This window comes from Maniola jurtina, chromosome 14 (assembly GCF_905333055.1).
Source record: "Maniola jurtina chromosome 14, ilManJurt1.1, whole genome shotgun sequence".
NCBI classification, from domain to species: Eukaryota; Metazoa; Arthropoda; class Insecta; order Lepidoptera; family Nymphalidae; genus Maniola; species Maniola jurtina.
The window spans coordinates 12,372,903-12,387,034 of record NC_060042.1 but is presented as its reverse complement, the minus strand read 5'-3'; the positions used below and the strand labels follow the sequence as shown (position 1 = coordinate 12,387,034).

General features: G+C 37.0%; 1 protein-coding gene across 3 annotated transcripts in view; it reads right to left on the bottom strand.

Annotated features, from left to right (window-relative positions):
* Positions 1–14,132, bottom strand: part of LOC123871834 (protein tweety) — a 97,653-nt gene that overhangs the window by 46,711 nt on the left and 36,810 nt on the right. For 2 of the 3 annotated variants that reach the window (XM_045915827.1, XM_045915828.1), the window contains exon 2: positions 591–620. The exons of the other annotated variant lie outside the window; for it this stretch is intronic. The gene's annotated coding sequence lies outside the window, so the exon portion shown is untranslated. The remainder of the gene's footprint in view (positions 1–590; positions 621–14,132) is intronic. 3 annotated transcript variants of the gene reach the window in all.

The window sequence follows — 14,132 nt, the reverse complement described above, 5'->3', positions numbered from 1 at the left end:
CGCCTTTTGGCCAATTAATACTCATGATACTGTTTGTAACTGTGTAAATTAGAGTGCGCACGATTTTTACAATCTCACAGTGAAAGACTACAAACGAAATGAAACTTAAAATATAACAGTTTTAAGTTTAAATTCGTGTACAGTTTTTTAGTTTCGCAACATGTGCCCAAAATTTTGGAAAGAAAATGTTCCTTTTGGAGCGGAATTAGACTGTTCATTTAGAATCATTATTTTATTATTGGTTGCAATTACGACGCAGCATTGATGTTGAAACCGAAACCGACTCAATAGTGATACTGTACTGTGAAGATGGAATTACAAGACGTTAAAAATAATATGTTATTTTAAATTAACAACATGCAAAGATTTTTATACATTTGATTCACAAAATGAATAGCTTTTAAAAGCTGTTTCTTCGAACAAAAAAAAACTACGTACAACACTGTCTCCCGTAAATAAATCTGAAACCCGTATTTTTGATGCTGGTAACCCGTAAATCAAGAAGTGGTAGTTGGCAACCGTGGCAGGCGTTCCATAGTCACACCGGTTCTTATCACTAAGCAGATCCGGTAGTTGTGATTTAAACTTACCACAAAATTAGTGAAGAACATCACAGGAATCTGAAACCAACAAAAGAAAAATTAGTGTCTTTTGAAACCAAGAATAAAACATTGCTGCACAAAGAGCAGAACTTTCAAACATAAGTATAATAGATATCGCCCGCAAGGATTCAGATTTAAAAAAATCGCGTAGGAACTCTTTGGAGTTTCCGGGTTAAAAATAGCCTACGTCCGTCTCCAGGATACAAGCTGTCCTCTGCGCCGTTCGTCAAAATAGGTGAAACCATCGATGTGGTAAAACCGATGGGCAATGAAAAGCTAGCGACAGACAGATCCACTTTCGCATTTATAATATAAGTACGGGTATGGATTAGGGATATAAATTTTTTGATTCGGTAATATTTTGACAAAATATTCTAGAAAAAAGAAATTTTCAAAATTTATTTTTCTAGAATATTTGTACACGAGTACGCCACTAATTAATTCAATAGCTCTTCAATTTCAATCAAGCTCTTGATCTGGAGTTAAGATTTCAGAACTACCTTATTAGGCAAGTCTTATTAGCATAACTACATCATCATGTTATCGCAAGTGTATCGATTTTAGTAAGATGTACTCAGTAGGTTGTGAACCATAATATACTGATAGAGCATTACACAATCTCTAACAGTAGTTACTCTAAGTTTATGCAAATGAAGTACTGGCGTCGTTTTCTTCACGGCTATAGTAAACAGCAGCATTTTCATGAATATGCAGGGATCCATTTAGGCTGCCACTTCAGCCTTGGCCTGGCAGGTTCACATCGGTATTTACTGTTGCATTAACAACGTGAAGCCATTGAACCATAACATAACAAACTTCTGCTTCTTAAACATATCTTTGTCACATAATATTCCACGTGATTCGCCTAGCATTAGAATTAATATTAAAATAGCATTATGAAATTGCAATTTTATGATGACAATAATTAAGTCGTAAGACGGATTGATAGCCAAAGTAAAAGGGCCTAGATTTAAGATCACATCTTGAAAGACATCATCATGATCACCCCTCGCCGGCTCACTACAGAGCACTCCTCTCAGAGTGAGAAAGGTCTATCACGCTGGCCAAGCGCAGAATGCCAGCCTTCACACACCTTTTAGAACATTAAGGAGAACTCTCAGGTATGCAAAGTTTCCTCACGATGTTTTCCTTCTCCGTTAAAGCTAGTGATACTATTTAATTACATAAAACGCTTGAACTTCCGATCTCCGATTAGGAGGTGGACGTCCTCACTACTAGGCTCTCATAGCTTGGAAGATATAGTGAAGGAAGGATCCAAGTGACTGCTGTGATGCTATCTGATACTAATACGGTAATGCTATCTAAATGCGTGCTTCTAATTATCGTATTGGGTTGTAATCCCGAAGATGTTGTTTACATTACATTAATTTAATGATGAATAATGAAAAATGTTGCAAGGAGAGGAGACCACCGTGTTCCTGGGGATAACATTAGATGCCAAGCTTCAATAGAACGCTCATATATCAACACTGGCTGGTAAATTCAACTCTGCTGCTTACGCTGTTAGACAGATTCGACAGATAGTAATCACTGATTAGTTTAACCCGTCGACCACATATAATTTCAAGCAAGTATCCGATTAATATTGTTGAAGTGGTGACTATAATACCTATCTCCCGCGAGGTTGGCTAGTCTTCAACCAGATTGAGAGTCGGAAGGACATTATTATTATTTGTAGTGCACACACCCATTTTACCTATTTTATGAATGAACTAACTCTTGCCCGGAACTCTCTGCGTCGTATTCCATTCAGGAATATCTTGGCCCCGGTCCCTTAACGATATTCTCGTTGAATTAAATTATTGTATTGTTTTTATCACCCGCACCAAAAAGAGGGGTGTTATAAGTTTGACGTGTGTATCTGTCTGTGGCATCGTAGTTCAGTAGGTGCGTAGTTTTATAGGTGACTTGACCGACAGTGTTCTTAGGTTAGATCCAAGAAACTCTGTTCTACCTAAATTAACGGTAAACTATGATATTAAAAAACTTTGAAACTATAAAATTGCCGAAATGCTCAAAGCCCAGAGCTATCGCCTTAGAATAAAAACCTATCGCGTCGTATAATGTTTTGTTCTAAACACCTCACGAGATGGCAGCACTGAGCGGTTACGTCGCGGAGGGGTTCTGTAGCTTCATGACACCTAAAGGTACCTAATTGAAAAATTTCACTTATGAGAGTTCTCTTATAATGTTAAAATTTTTCTAAGACCACGTTTCTGAATAAGAAGACAACGGTCTAATAATTTTAATTTCTAATAGTTACTACATCAATGTACTAATCAATCTCTTACTTACACAAAATGTAATGTTTCTTACTTATACAAATTACATTACATATAGACATAACAATGAAATATTAAATAGCTAGTACATAAAAAATACTTTGTATAGTATTAACTTTGAAAATCACTAATCGATTGCGACACTATTATCGACATATATTTAGATCGCAAGAAATTAGGATTTCCGTCATTAAGATATTTGTGTATTGAAACTTGAAAACATTGTGTGTTCACGAAACTAACCCACGACCCAAAAATGTTTGAAAGATGGTTGGATTACAAGAGAAGAATTGGTTCTTTTGATACCCTTCTAACGAATTTAAATTTCAGACCGTGGAGGCAAATTGCAGACAATTCCTAGTCATATGACCTACTTGGTAAAATATACAATAATACATCACAGTGACTCCGTGACGTCCGATTTCTCACGCCTTTCAAACGCTATAATAATATACATGTAGCGTTTCCATACAAGACATACCTACACAATGTTGAATGTTGACCTATATCCATGAGCGGCATATGGCATACCCATTGATCTTCGCTCTTAATCGCGTACATTAGCAATAAGTATTGTTGCTTGATATTGTAGAAATAGACGTACTGGAATTAGCTTTGGTACAGAGCAGACCAAAGCAAATTCACAGTGGGACAGGACATGTTGTCCTTCTCCTCAAAGAAATTAAGGCGAAAGATGTCTCTTTTATTATATTTCTGAACACAGTACAATTTATGTGCCCGAATAGCAAGTCCACATGAAGCACAACAGCCTCGCGAGGCTTTGCTTGTAGACTGTAGACATGCCGTCACACTACTTTATCTGTAAGATCACGCTTTTTCCTCAGCCGAGGCACGCCGAGGCGCGTCCATACCGCCATGTAAAAATTCCCACGATTTTGATGGATACGTACTGGTTACAGAATCACACATCACACAAGCTGTGGAAATCAAATAAACAAGCCATATTGAGCAATTCCGATAAATTGTGACGGTAAAAATTCGCAATGTCGAATTCATTGAAAGTCAATCGAAATGAGGTCGTATGCATTTTTAAAACTCCGCTGAGTCGCAATAATCGATACTTTATCGAGCGTTATGCCCTTTTCGCGATTATCAGACTGTCCCATTTTCAAGATTTAAATTTTATAGTCTACATATTTTTCTTCCACAAGTTTTACACTCGATTGCAACAAGTTTTTGGCTCTACCGTCGCGTCGCTTTTAAACTTTATTTCATCCTTCGTCGACGTTACGAGCAAGTTGTTTTGATTTGATTCTGTTTTCGTCACAATATCTTCTACTTCCATTGTATTACATAGTACTATGAGACTATACCCGTTTTTTTGCTTGTCATTTCTTATTAAGTGTTAGTTCTTTTGCAATATAGACAATTTAGTATAACTCCGAGTTGCTATCTTTACATTCAAAGTCCGATCTCCAAAGTAGACTCAGTTGTCGATAATCTTTTCTTTATCATCGCTTGAGCAATTTTTGGGATAAAGCCTTTTCAACTCATTTCACTTTCGTACAATAGCATCAGAGCAGCTGCCATGCCCCGTTTTTTCTAACATTAGAATAGTAACTGTTCTTCGTTTTTGGCTCTATCCGTGGCTGTAACTTAACTATCAATGACAGTTGACGTGAAACCGTGAAATCCCTTGATAATAAAATGCCTTCGTGACCCCATATAAAGGTTATTGAACTTTTGTAAGTTATTGAAAAAAGGTAAGGAACATTCTTTAAGTTTGATAAATTGCCCATTGTTTTAAAACAAAAGGAGCAAAAAGTAAATAAACAGCATGACGTAACTGCACCTATGTTTTAAGCATTGATTTATGTGTTAAGCTCAATCAATTCAGGTACAGTTTTTAAATATTTAAGTAAGTAGTTAAATGGTAAGTGAGAAGGAGAGAGTTTGAGCTCTTAGTATTTTTCCCTGATTCCCGGTCTTCTTGACCCAATGCTATATTGATTTTCAGCAGATTTTCACAATTCGAATAGCTTGTACAAAGGAAACAACCAGAAACATTACCTACAACTTCGTTCGTATTAAACTAACTCGAAGAACTTCTGAAACAAAGTCCTAATTTACTCGTATTTTAACATATCATCAATCGAGTATGTAACCATTAAACATTAACATTGTTGATTAAAGTAACACAAATGCACTCGATTGATCGGATCGCCATATAAACGATTGCAATGCCCTATCTTTTACATGTTTATCGCGAAAATTATTGCAACCTCTAACGTGGTCGGCAATAAATTCAATCGCGTGTCACGCGGTCACTGCTCTGTGCAAACAGTGATCTGTGTCACAGCGATAGCCGCCAGACTCGGAGACAATGGAAAAGCTTGCACATCGAGATTACGCTTGTTGCATAATTGTTTGTGATTGTTATTGTAACGTGGTGACCTTTCTGTTCCTTCCCATTCATTTACTCTTAGCACAGTGGTCTGTGTCTATGAGTTTTCTTTCACAGCGGCCATTGCGATGCGATTGCGAATGAAATGCTGCCAATAGAGATCGCTAGAGGATCCGTTATATCTAAATGCCTATTAATTATTTATTTAGTTATCTTAAAGGGCAAAGGAAAAGGTTGAGAGAAACCTACGTGCCAGAAAGTTCTCCATAATGCTCTCAAAGGTGGGTGAAGTCTGCCAATCTGCACTTGGCCAACGTGAATAAGCCTAAACCCTTCTCATTTTGTGAGGAGATCAGTACTCAGTAGTGGACCGACGCTGGATCCAATACTGGATGGGGTTTAGAATTGAGATGATGATAACTTAAGCACCTGTTATTTATTTAGTACAGGGTATCAAGGAACATGACAAAAAATGAAAAAATAAACTAATTCCGAAAGGGATTAAACTAACTTAATGGAATTGAACACAGGTTACCGGCTAGCGCGGCTCTAATATTGAGGTCGAGCAGTGTAATCGGATATTTTTCCACTCATACATTTCCTACTAATCCAGTTGACTCGTAACAAATAAGCTGATTTGGAAAAACCGGTCAAGTGCGAGTCGGGCGCGAGATAATAAAACACTACGTACTTTCAGGTTTTTTAATTTTTCATGGCGGGCATTAGCCGTCTTGGTTGCTTTTATTATTATTTGTATAGCGGCGATAGAAATTACAGTCATCTTGAAATTCGCCATGTTGGTTTTTTATTGTTTGTTGTTATAGCGGCAATAGAAATAGACACTCCGTGAAAATTTTAATTCTCCAATACGCTTCATGAGATACAGCCCGCTGACAGGCAGACGAATGTATAGACGGACGAATAGCGGAGGCTTAGTAATATTGTCCCGTTGGCACCTGTGAGGTGTGGAACCCTAAAAAACAAGCTTAGCGTGTTGCTGGATGAACTTATAACTAGAACGAACGTTTAACCTTTACCCTATAACGGTAAGTATTAACCAAACAGCATAAGCCAGCTAGAAAGGTTAAATGTAAGTACCTACTGAGGGAAATAAAGGTTAGGGAGTTACGTCAACTCTATAGATGACCTTTTTCGTAGAGATGTAGATTCTGTTTACAAAAGAGAGAATAATTCCTGACTGTACAAAGAACTACAAGCTTGATTCATACTATCCATACTCCCATCCATACTAATATTATAATTATACGAAAGTGTGTCTGTCTGTCTGCAAGCTTTTCACGGCCCAACTGTTTAATCAATTTTGATGAAATTTCGTACACAGTTAGCTTATATCTCGGGAAAGGACATAGGCTACTTTTTATCCCGGAAAATCAAAGAGTTTCCACGGGAAAGATTTGTCTGTTTTGGCGGATAATAGCAAATTAAGCTAACCCTAACAAGGACGTAAAACAGGAAAATCAAAAAGAAATCAAGAAGTTCTTATACATAACCTAGAAACTGAATTTATTGAAAGGAAATGATTGGTGATATGCACATTAACATTAAATAGATACTGCCTGTACAGAATTGTATGGATTTCTTTAAAACGCGATATCGCTTTAGCCGCAAACAAATTATAAACGAAAGACCGATCGCTTGAAGGTTTCGACCCTCGTTCAAAGTTGCTACAAAAGCCATAAAGGAACACGTGAACATGGACGCGAACCCACCTTTTACCTAGCAAAAATCCTTACAAAGAATTTCTACCTCAACTTAAAAAGTAACCTTATCACGAAACATGTAGGTCGCTTTTCAAATGAAAACAAAACTGGCTGCATTGTGAAAGGTTGCGGTAGGAGTCACAGTTCAAACTTGGTAGGAATATTTGTGATTTCAATTCGATAAATGTATCAGAGCATTGTAAAGCATAAAAAATAATAAGTCTCTTTATAATATAGGTGCATAATATACTTATTTGCATATAAATCAATAACATGACTGACTGACCCACAGCCTTGAGCCTAAATAGCTAGACCGCCATTAGATTATGGATGTATGTTTTAATGATAAAAAAAAAAATAGAATAACAAACATTAAAAAAAACAGATAAAAAAGAAACGAATAAAAAAAAACAAAACAAAAAAAAAATACAAACATCAGAGTATCAGAATCTTAGACAATAATTAATAATAATTAAGATGTAGCTAGTTATAGTTTAAAAATCCCCAACGAACTGCACATAGGTGCAGTAAGTAAAAATAAAAACCACAGCAAAACAAAAATGGCAGAAAAAAAAAAACGCCATCATAGTACCGACCTACAACAGTCTCCGACCACCACGTTGGAGGAAAAAAGGAAGGAACACATTAAAAAAAAAATAGACCTAGAGATTTGTTAGGAGGCCATAATATTCCTTGAAGTATCCTAGAGCTGCACTAAGGAAGGATTTTAAGAAAATCCAAGGGGTTCATCAACTAGTACCTACTTATTACAAAAACTGACTGACTGACGTCCAGCTCAAACTGATGGGTCTAAAAACTTGAGATTTCGCATCTAGGTTTTCCTATAACGGTATTTGGAGATATTCTAGCGAAACTAAAAACATGCGGACGAAATTGCAGGAAAAAACAAGCCATTTCAGTGCTAAATATAGTCCACGACAGGCTGAGATGGCAATCGGGATATGAGGCAGGGGACGCCCCGCACACCCGCACGTCACTTGCGCTCGCCCGCATCGGGTTAGCGCGGGGGCTGTGCGGTTGTGCTCCCCGATTGCCAGTTCCACCTGTCGCGTACTATAGGTACCTACCTTATCGTAAAGCAAACCAAATCATACAAGGAACCAAAAGCTTAAATTAGCGGATTATAGCGAATTAAACTTTCGGTTCCTTGTATATCATGGACTTCCGCAAAGTAACGCCTGGCTTCTATACAACAAACAAATAACACATTTTAATATGTTTGCTCGTATTTAGCTTTATCGCATAGGTAACATGATGATATGGAAATTCGTGCGTGTTTCAAAGGAGTTTAAAATAAATTGCGGACCCTTCGATTCTTAACCTTCGACCTAAAATTCACATGAAGCACTTGACTAAACAAAGCCCCTTGTCGATCCTCGTTACCTATAATGAGTTTTTCTTAAATTTCTAAGCTTTGATGTCGAGCTTAGCAAAGCGTTTTACAAGGTTGTTACTTGTTAGGGAACAAAAATATTTATAGAAGTAGGTATTCGTTTTTGGGCAAATTATAACAATGGCCCCAATTATATTGAATAGTAATGAGTAGGTAGAGATGACAGATCACGAACAAAACGAGATCGCTGAAGTGGTCAGGTATTTTCAAAATTCTAAAAAAACCGGCCAAGTGCGAGTCAAACTCGCGCTCCGAGGGTTCCGTCTGTCTGTCTGTCCGTCCGTCCGTCCGTCGTGTCTGTCAATAAAACCTATAGGGTACTTCCCGTTGACCTAGAGTCCTAGAATCATGAAATTTGGCAGGTAGGTAGGTCCAAGGTACCAAATGAAGAATCATATTATGAAAGGGCTTTACATGTACATTCTAAAACAGATTTTTATTTATTTTTATGTAAGTATAATAGTTTTTAATTTATCGTGCAAAATGTTGGAAAAAATACCCGAGTATGGAACCCTCAGTGCGCGACTCTGGCTCGCACTTGGTCGGTTTTTTTTTTATAGGTGGGGTTTGAACCGGCGACCTTTTGGATTGCAGTCCCTTTAGCCGTTGAGCTATCGAGGCTCTAATTGTAATTGTAACGTTATGGACAAAGTCTAATTCCAAATTTTTACATTACAATGCTTGAAAGATTATACGTTACAGTGTAAATCGTAATATAAATGCTTCTAGTCAGTAGTCAGTACGCATCTTTATAAAAGAATCTCCAAGAGGGTTCAACGACCCTTCTTATCTCGGACATAAACTACTACAAAATATCTGTGAGACCCCATCCTCTTAATCGATCGAATGCTGCCAGTCTTATCCCAAAAGATATAAACTTACGAACTTATTTACATATTTTACGCTTAGCGATCCGATATCGTTATCGGGTCATGTAAAGCAAATAAAATTAGATAATGCCCGCGTGGATATAGATTTTTTGAAATCCAATGGAAAATGTTTGGTTTTCCGAGATCAATGTATTGTATATGACACTATCCAGATCTTTACCTATATCCACCCAGCAAAACAACCACACTTTTGTACTGATTATATTAGTATAGCAATAATGGTTTTGTGGAACTGCTTTTCACTTTGTCAATATTAATTCAGTGTCGATAAATCAGCAGCCTGTACTGTAGATTCAAAGTACTTTATAATAATCTTCTCTATAATAAAGCAAATCCAATAATATTGTTTTCTGAAATTGAGAACTTTCTAAACATGAAATTGGAGTCAGAATATCACGTGTTGATAATATGAAAAGGTCAGAATGGAGATATTGGAAATGTATTAAGGTCCGAACCGAATGGTCTCGAAAGGAATCCTCTATTGTTTCCAATGGACCTTCCGATAATAACTACGAGTATATCCACAAACTAATACACTGTTACTGTACAAAATAGCGTAGCGATTATATATTTTTTATAACTTTTTTCGGAGTTATATATGCGTTTCAAACAAATATACTTATATTTAGTACAACATGTAGGAAAATATCGTGAGGGAATCTGCATGCCTGACTTCTCCATAATATTCTCAAATGTATGTGAAGTCTGCCAAGCTACACTTGGCCAGTGCGAGCCGTGGCCTGTAGCTCAACTCTCCCTATTCTGAAAAGAGACTCGTGCTCAGTAGTGGCACTGGCTAGCGATAAATGACTATGATTATTGCAGTATAGATTCCTGATTCATTAACGAAGTAAAGACTTTACTGCTTAGTATTTTGTGGTCCCGAGAAAATATTTTCGGCAATTATCTGTTATTCCAGAATGATTTTAGCTATACTCGTAAGGTATAAAATCAATTAAAACTGTTATCAGGACAACTAAATTAATAACTAATAAAATATTCATAGTCTACTAATTGGGAATACCTAAACACTGTATACCTGATAATGACAGTTACTTTAAGGGTACTAAAAGGTATGAGTAGTTTTCGACTCTGCTTTGCCAAAATGAACATCGACTCCAACTATCATTTTCCCCGAACCCTCCTGACCCGTAACAATAGGTATTGGAGTCACCATTAGACACAGGAGGTCCCCCACTGAACCATTTCCCATTCGGAGTACGACCTAAAAATGAAACGGGCCAACCGGTATGCCTACCGGAGAAGCCATTATGTTAGTTTTAAAACAATGAACGCAAAACTAGTTCAAGTTTGTAATTGTCTTTTTTATAATAATGTAAAACCAGCTAGCAAATATAAAGGAAACAGAAACATTCGTTATCTATTTGAAGTCTCGAACTAAGTGTTCGTGAGAGCTGCACAAAAGATACTGCAAAAATGTAAGTACTTAGTACCTAGTAGTCTAGTAGTACAATTTTTATAGAAAACATAATTTCTTTGGGCATCATTAAGCGTCGGTAACCAACTATGCAAAATTTGTTAAGCAACAGTAAACCACTTTTAAGACTTCTTTCTATGCAACACGGGCCATAGTGAGCTAGATGGTTCTTGCGTAACTGGCACGCGATGAGGCGTCCAGAGAGCTTAGAGCCCCGTCTGTTGTTGAAACATTTGCAAGTATTCGAGAACAAGTAACGCTTGGAGGGGTAGGAGGGGTCAGGGATGACTGGTAGGCTGAGAGTTCCGGGCGACAGCTCACGGCGCAGCCTCCGCTGTATCGAACGACCGCGCCCGCACCCCACGTGGTCCATTCACCGGCTAACCACGTGCAAACAATATAAATCCAACAAATTAATTTAAGAAATCTAAGAATAATGGTTGCAATCCATCCTGAAATTCGGGTATAAATGACCAAAACTGTGCTAAACTTTATATTGAAAAAATCGATATTTAAACCACACATATGACATACACGTAAACAAAAGCATCAACATATTTTAATTCAATCTAAACTCCGAAAACAATACAAGATGAATCACACTAATACTATAAAGGAGAAAGTTTGTTTGTGTGTGTGTGTGTGTGTATGTTTGTTACTCCTTCCTCGTTAAAGGAGATAGATAATATCTTGGATTAGCACATAGGCTACCTTTTTATCCCGGAAAATAAAAGATTCCCACGGGATTTCAAAAAACCTAAATCCACGCAGGCGAAGTCGCGGGCATCGGCTAGTTAAGTATAGAAAAACATACAACACACAAAATTAGTAAGTAATGACCTAAGTACCTATGGAATAAGATGGCGCTGTTTAAAAGAGCTTTGGAATTACGACGACGCTCGATGCAGATGCCTTCACGTTTTTTTTTTCAATGGTAAAGGCAAGTACCTAACCTCTTCTATAATAAAATCAGTAACAAAATGTAGAGATGTCATAGTAATGTGAAAGCGAAACAATACAAGTGTAAATTAAAAATTTATAACACCCCCGAGAAGTAAAGGTTACATTAACTAGAAAATAGATGATAACTTTCAAACGGCTGAACCGATTTTTTTGAATGATAGCTAAGAAAGAACACTCTCAATTTTTCAAACAAAACCACCTTTCAAACAAAAATAACTTAATTAAAATCGGTTCATTAGTTTAGGAACTACGATGCCACATACAGATACACAGATACACAGACACACTGGTACACATATACACAGATACACGCGTCAAACTTATAACACCCCTCTTTTTGGGTCGGGGGTTAAAAATGAAACAGGCAACGTTTGATGAAAATTGTGACAGACTTACAAACGACGGGATACTAAAAAGACATAACGAAATTAACGATACAATTTCTGTGAAGAATGTCAATTAAGTATTTCTAATTTGATCCGACTTGATGAAATAGACAACTGCGACGTTACAGCTATAAACTTAATGGCACGTCACGCGTCAGATTAATTAACGTTTCGACAGTGAATACAGTCACATCTACGCTCGGCATCAAATTCGACTCATAGCGATAGAAAAATGAACATAAATTTTGAGAAAGGACTCGCCATATTGCCTCTATGTGTCAACTGTCAATTCAAAAGTACGGTTTTACCCTTGTCCCTATTAAATTGAAACCCTCGACCCCCCTAAAATAGAAGTTTGAGGACTTAACCACTAGTGACTAGGCTATCACCATTTATTTACCACGAAGAAACATTTATTAAGCATTAAATAAAAAATTTGGTTTTTTCTCCACACCGCTCTACCAATAATGTAAATCTCTTTGTTACGGACACGTCAATGTCAGAGCAGATAATAATACTCGGTAGTCGGTGTAAATCCTGTACTCCAGTTTCCAACTAATGAATTGCAACGGAAACAATACTGACGGCGCATATCCGGCAGGTCCTGATTGCGGCATCAATGTATGCTTTACCACTGGGCATGGGTTAAATGGGGCAATGGGTGAATATTTATGGGATTTCCTTAGCATTTCAAATGCGACGACTTTCAAACAAGACTGCAGACACACGTGTTCAAGAAAGTGTCGTGATTAATTAATCTGCTTCCAAACTTCTTTAAATAGATACATCAGATTTTATCGCATCATGTCCTTATAAGATTAAAAGTTGTTAAGTTAAGTCTGGAGGTTAATATATGTGGTTGTTTACGCGTTAAATTAGAACAAAAGGTGATGCAAAATTATGTAGGTTAGATTTAGGACAATAGTTTATAAGATTTGATTATAATTACTGTTAGTTCGTAAAAAGAGTCGATCATAAGCCTACACCAAATAAAGAAATATACTACAACACCGTCGTCCATCATTCTATCCCAACCAACAAGCTTTATATTTCACTTAGACCAACGCCAAATTAATAAACTACTCCACCTGGGTTTTTATTCTAAGTACAGCTCCACCTTTTAAAAACGTTCTGCGTCATCATTGCTCATAGGCATGGCTAAAATACTCTTCCGCGATCTGTATTTCCTACCAATTACAATCCGAGTATCTTTAAAACAAGAGTGAATAGGCATCTTCTAGGTAAACGCGTGCCATCTTAGGTCACATCATCACTTTCCATCAGGTGTGATTGTGATCAAGAGCTTGCCCATTATGAATAAAAAACACCTGGACAGAGGTAAACTTAGGAAGGTGATGGGATTACTGTAGAGAACTAAACGACAATTTTGCACGAGTTCGCATTACTCATACTACAGAATCGTGCATATATACAAAACTTTGTGACATTTATGCGATGAACTGTATTGCATTATGCATGAATGCCAATACGACTTACGCGTACAAACAGCGCCAGTCACTCTTGAATTACTTGATTGGATCACGTATCTTAACTACTCTTTTTAAGTATCTACTTAGGTTTCTTTGCTACTAGTATAGAGGTCCCAAAGAAGTCTTCAATCCTTAAATACAAATATTTCCTTAATATTAAATTGTAACCCTTTTGTATACCGCAATAATAGCATGGTAAGATTTAACTAGAATATCCTCTAAGGACTGTATCCTATAAGGACGATATCAGCACTTTCCAGTCTTTGCCCAGAGCCCCTAAGCTCATCCGTGGGGATGGCTAATGCTGCAATAAACATATTATGGAGCATTTGGAAACATCTACAGTTGGTTTATTGGTTTATACATTAGTTTGTATAAAGTGAGTAATATACCAGATTATTATTTATTAATCTGTATATTAATTTGTACACAGTTTGGTCGGAAAAGTGTGTAGCTTCTTTTTAACCCCGGCCCCGACGCAAACGGAGGGGTGTTATAAGTCTAATGTGTATATCTATGTATTTGTGTATCTATCTGTGGTATCGTAGCACTTGAACTGA